General features: G+C 45.6%; 1 protein-coding gene across 2 annotated transcripts in view; it reads right to left on the reverse strand.

Moving 5' to 3' along the window:
• Positions 1–4,348: 4,348 nt before the first annotated feature.
• LOC109875480 (transmembrane protein 178A) overlaps positions 4,349–5,809 on the reverse strand; it is a 15,812-nt gene continuing 14,351 nt past the window's right edge. For both annotated transcript variants that reach the window (XM_031799890.1, XM_020467805.2), the window contains exon 4: positions 4,349–5,809. This exon is cut by the window's right edge. The gene's annotated coding sequence lies outside the window, so the exon portion shown is untranslated.

A 5,809-nucleotide genomic window follows, 5' to 3' on the forward strand; every position in this document is an offset into this window, starting at 1 on the left:
CGACAGCACAGAGGATGTATATGCTAGCGAGTGCATAGGGGCAGTGAGGGCAAAAGGACAAAAGTGGTTTGTCACTCTGCTACTTAATAATAAACCACAGCAATGCCAGCTAGATTCATGGGCCACATGCAACGTTATGAGCCTTAAAGACAAAAGGAGGCTCGCGCCCAGAGACAAACTCACACAGAGTAGCACCAAGCTGAAACTGTATTCAGGCCAGTTCATGACCTCTTTAGGCCTGTTTGTGACAGAGTGTGTTTTACGTGGCCAGAAATACACCCTTGAGTTTGAAATAGTTGAGGCTAGTCAACAGCCATTACTATCAGGTTCTACATGCGATCGCCTTGGACTTATTAATTTCCCCATCCCATCTGATCTTAACATTATAGACAAAGTCCAGGCTGGGCCCCTGAGCAAGGAGACACTCCTAAGCAAGTACCATGATGTCTTCAACGCACCGGTAGAGTCAGTTCCTGGGGAAGTCCACTTTGAGTTGGACGCAGCAATCCAGCCTGTCCAGTGTGCACCCCGCAATGTACCAGTGGCCATGAAAGCAGCTACGAAGGCTCAGCTTGACAAATACGAAGCAGATGGCCACATCATATCCGTCACTGAGCCTACGGACTGGATAAGTAATATGGTTATCGTCAAGAAACCAGACAAGCTACGGATATGCATTGATCCTAAACACCTCAACCGGGCTCTGCGACGTTCACATTACATTATGCCCACGTTGGAGGATGTTCTTTACAAGCTCCCAAAGGCCAGAGTCTTCACGCTCGTGGATGCCAGAGATGCCTTTCTGCAGTGCAAGCTCGACGAGCCCAGCAGCTACATGACCACCTTTTGGACACCCTGGGGCAGGAAGAGGTGGTTGAAGCTTCCGTTTGGTGTCTCCGTGGCTCCAGAGGTGTATCAGCGGAAACAGCATGAGCTGTTGATGGGACTCAGTGGTGTGGAACCCATAGCAGATGACATTCTCGTAGTGGGCTGTGGGGACAGTGATGAGGAGGCAGAATGTGACCATGACGCCAAGCTGTTGGCCCTGATGGTCAGATGCAGACAGGTCAAGCTAAGGCTAAGCATAAAAAAGCTTCAGTTTAAAGTGCCAGAGGTCCGCTTTCATGGGCACATCTTGTCCTCAACCGGATTGAAGGCGGATCCTGAAAAAGTGAAGGCTGTCTTGGAAATGCCCCACCCATCTGATGTGAAGGGAGTGCAGCGCTTCGTCGGATTCGTCACATACCTGACCAAATTCCTACCGCGGCTCTCTGAAGTGTGTGAGCCACTGAGGAGGCTCATGGACAAGGACACCATCTGGCATTGGCTCCCAAAACATGACGCAGCGGTGAGGGAAATAAAACAACTGGTCACCCAGACACCTGTACTGCGATACTACAATGTGTCAAAACCTGTCACGATTCAGAGTGACTCAAGCCAGTATGGACTTGTCTGTTGCCTCGTACAGGAGGGCCTGTGGCATTCGCCTCTAGGGCACTCGCCCCAACAGAGCAGAACTATGCCCAGATAGAGAAGGAGTGCCTCAGCATTGTGTTTGCATGCCAACGCTTCCACCACTACCTGTACGGGCGCGACAATATTACCGCAGAGACCGATCACAAGCCCCTTATTGCTATATTCAGCAAGCCTCTCCTGAATGCCCCAAAACGACTGCAGAGCATGCTACTGGCCCTACAAAACTACAACCTCAAGGTGGTGTATAAGCCAGGGCCAGAGATGTATGTGAGTGACACGCTCAGCAGGGCTACTGCATCAGGCACTCACACACGCTCCATGCATGAACAACACGCAGTGTGCAGCTTACAAACAGAGCAAGTGGATGTTGAACACATCAACCAGGCTGACTACCTTAATGTTACAGACCAGCGCCTTATACAAATCAGACAGCACACAGACAGGGACGGGCAACTCCAGGCATTGAGGTCTGTGATTCTGATGGGCTGGTCCGACTGCAGGGAAGAAACTGCTTTAGCCGTCAGAGAATATTGGCCAATCAAAGCGGAGCTCAGTGTTCAAAACGGAGTAATATTCAAGAGTCAGAGAGTCGTTATTCCCCGGTCTCTGCGCCCTGAGATGTTGGCACGCGTGCACTCAAGTCACATAGGAGGTGAGGCCTGTTACAGACAAGCACGTGACGCACTGTATTGGCCAGGAATGCAGAGTGAAATTAAAGACTATGTCAGTAAATGCACAATCTGCAATGAATATGCCATTGAGCAACAGAGAGAGACGATGATGTCCCACGAGCTACCGATGCGTCCCTGGCAGATAGTAAGTCTAGATCTCTTCCAGCACAGTGGCAAAGACTTTCTGCTGGTAGTCGATCATTACTCAGACTTTTGGGAGATCGACCTCCTCCCCGACCTCTCAGCAGAGACAATGATCAAACGCTGCAAGGCTCAGTTTGCCCGCTATGGCCAGCCAGATAGGGTAATTTCAGACAATGGACCCCAATTCTCCGGAGTTGAGTTCCGAAAATTTGCTGCAGGATGGGAATTCGAGCACGTCACTTCATCACCACGACACCCAAAAGCTAATGGGAAGGCAGAGTCCGCAGTAAAAATCGCAAAGAACCTCTGCAAAAAGGCTCTGCGAGAGGGCAAAGATGCCTGGAAAGCAATCCTGCAGTGGCGCAATACCCCAACAGAAGGCATGGACAGCAGCCCGGCACAGCGCCTCATGGCACGGCGCTTAAAAGCAGCTCTGCCAGTAGCCAGCACTCTCCTGGAGCCATGTGTGGTGACAGATGTGCTGGTGAAGCTACGTCACAGAAGACAGGTCTCCAAGTTCATCTACGACAAATCAGCAAAAGACTTACCTGAGCTCAGGGTGGGTGAAACGGTGCGAATGAAGCCACTACCAGGGGACCGGACAGGCCTCTGGAGACTCGGATCCTGTGTACAGAAAGTGGCACCACGCTCCTACTTGGTCGAAGTGAATGGATCACTGTACCGTCGTAACAGGGTTGACCTTCGGATTGCTGAGCCAGCACCTACTCAGAACCCTGATGGTCAAAGGGGTCGCATGACAAAAGACAGAACCCCAGCAAGTCACATGGGGCCTGAGGCACTGGGCGAAGAGCCAGGGGATCACAGGTCGGCCGCTCCCTCGCCCATCAATTCTCCCCTTAAACATTCAGGTGACATGCCTGTGCGGGAACCCGCAGTCCTCGCAGACAAGCCCCCTGTCTTTTCACGATGCGGGCGTCTGTCCCAGCCAACCAAAAAGACTTAATCTGTAGGTTTCCCATCAGGGATTGTTGACAGAGATAAAAGTGAAGAGAATATCAAAATGTGTTGTTGTTCTGGAAAAATTGTTTTTACTAAACTGTTCATGTTGGAAATTGTTACTAGGTTTGTTTTGTTAGTGAATTGACACCTCCTGTCCTATTTTATTAAATGGAAGATGTTATGGGTGTAAGATGGCACAGTGATGCCATCTGTTGGTAAATGTTCATTACTGCAACTCTTGTGTTTTACCGGGGTGCTTGAGATACTCGGATGGGTTGTGATGTACTGAACAAGACTGGTTACTCGCATCAATGCTTCTGTCTCGTCATTTAACATTCAAACAGCATCGACAAGGAGCAGCTCAGAAAACTTCTGAAAACAAAGAATAAGCCCAAGCTCCTGTCTGAGGCATTCTGCCACGACGTGACCTAAAACTGTAAAAGTTATGTTACAGACAGAGGGTTCGTCATGATACTCCTGGGTGTGGAGGAGAGAGACTTCCCCATCACCTACTCCATTGTGGTCCATGAGAAGATTGAGATGTTTGAGCGACTCCTGCATGCTGTGTACACACCTCAGAATGTATATTCATGCGTGTAGACCAGAAATCCTCAGATGAATTCAGGACTGCAGTAGAGGCTGTTGTGTCTTGTTTTACCAATGTGTTTGTGGCAAGTAAGACAGAGAGTGTAGTTTACACATCGTGATCTCGAGTGCAGGCACATCTAAACTGTATGAGGGACCTGTTGAAGTCACCTGTCCAGTAGGCGCCGCTCCCAGCTCCCAACAAAGACGATTATGGCAATACTGCTTAAGACCTCTGGTATCTGGTAGTGAAACCATGCTCTGATGTGCTACAATGGATTTACTGACAATACTTTGTCATGAGCGTATGAAGGATCCTTTATAATACCGAATAAAATATGTTTTGTCAACTGATATGAAATGGTGCATTTAGTAAGGATCATTATGATATGATTATATGACATTATAAGGGGGTCTTGAAAATGCATTACAACAGCATCATGCAGGCCTTCGTAACACAGGTAACACACAGAGACGAAGCTCAACATAAGACATGTCATAAACTCTTAAGATACGTTCTTGTTGATAATCTTTTATTTACAATTCATAGAGAAGACTTGAAGCTCATTGTACTGTTTCAGAAATGCTGCTCTGCTTCTGAAACAGCACGCTGAGTTGAACATACATAACCTGCAAAGTCCACACATGTCATTTAATGTCCCCACAAGCCATTCAAGGTCCCTACAAGTCTTCCAGGTCAGATAGAGTTGTTGCGAAAGCTGGCCATTCCATGGGGCAGCAACTAACTTTCAGAGCCCACCGCTCACTGTTGGCTGCTCAGAATATCTGTGATAATGGTTCAACACAAAAGTCTTACATTCATTCAAGCGGTGTCAACATTATCTCATCCAGTTTCCACTGTTTTCACATTTCAATGTAGAATTGTACACCATTTGTGTTGGGCGAGAAAAATGACTTTCCTTAACTATGTAAGCAACAAACCCTGTAGTCCTTTGTCTATCATTGTCAGCATTCTTCTCACAGTCTGGCAAATTATTAGTGATTATGCCTCATCTGTTTGGGAAGGGACTGGTTAATGGGTTTGCTAAAAACTTTGTACAATTGATTGCCACAACTGAAATTACCAATCGAATCCATCGGATCTCATAGGCTATGGATAACATTTTTTTTCAATCACTATGTGGTACAGTATGTATGTGGTATGTGGTACAGTATGTATGTGGTATGTGGTACAGTATGTATGTGGTATGTGGTACAGTATGTATGTGGTATGTGGTACAGTATGTATGTGGTATGTGGTACAGTATGTATGTGGTATGTGGTACAGTATGTATGTGGTATGTGGTACAGTATGTATGTGGTATGTGGTACAGTATGTATGTGGTATGTGGTACAGTATGTATGTGGTATGTGGTACACAACTCCAAACACAAAAATCTAAACAGATAATGAAAATGGCTCATGTTTCAAAACTTCCAGCATAAATTGATGTCAAATTGATACATTTAGGTAAAAATGTAGACATTTACAGTGTTCAACAGTTATCAAACTATATATGTTAACTAGGCAGTACATAATTGTGGTTCAGTCATTTTGAGCAGTTTGATTAAGTGATAGTTTATAGTATTGTCAACAAATAACAAGAAACTAATATCAAAAGTAAAGTGAATATTGCATTTTGAAAAGCAGATATATATATTGAATATTTATCTAAATTGAAAAGGTGATTTGGTGCAGTGAACAAGTGACTTTGTGAATTTGTTTGTTGTACTCAGTCAATTAAAAATGTGCTTAAAGTTTTGAAACATGAGCGATTGTGATGATCTGTTTTGATTTTTGTGCTTGTTGCGAAAATGTACCATATACTAATGAAAATTGCGCCAAAGTGATTGAAAAAAAACAACAATTGAAAGTGGTAGTTCAAATGACTATATGGTGAGCCTATCATTATCTGATGTATTGGTGACAAAAGAAATGTGCTTGTGGTATTTGAGGAAAACTTTGATTTTGCA

The sequence above is a fragment of the Oncorhynchus kisutch genome, linkage group LG20 (assembly GCF_002021735.2).
Source record: "Oncorhynchus kisutch isolate 150728-3 linkage group LG20, Okis_V2, whole genome shotgun sequence".
Classification (NCBI taxonomy): Eukaryota; Metazoa; Chordata; class Actinopteri; order Salmoniformes; family Salmonidae; genus Oncorhynchus; species Oncorhynchus kisutch.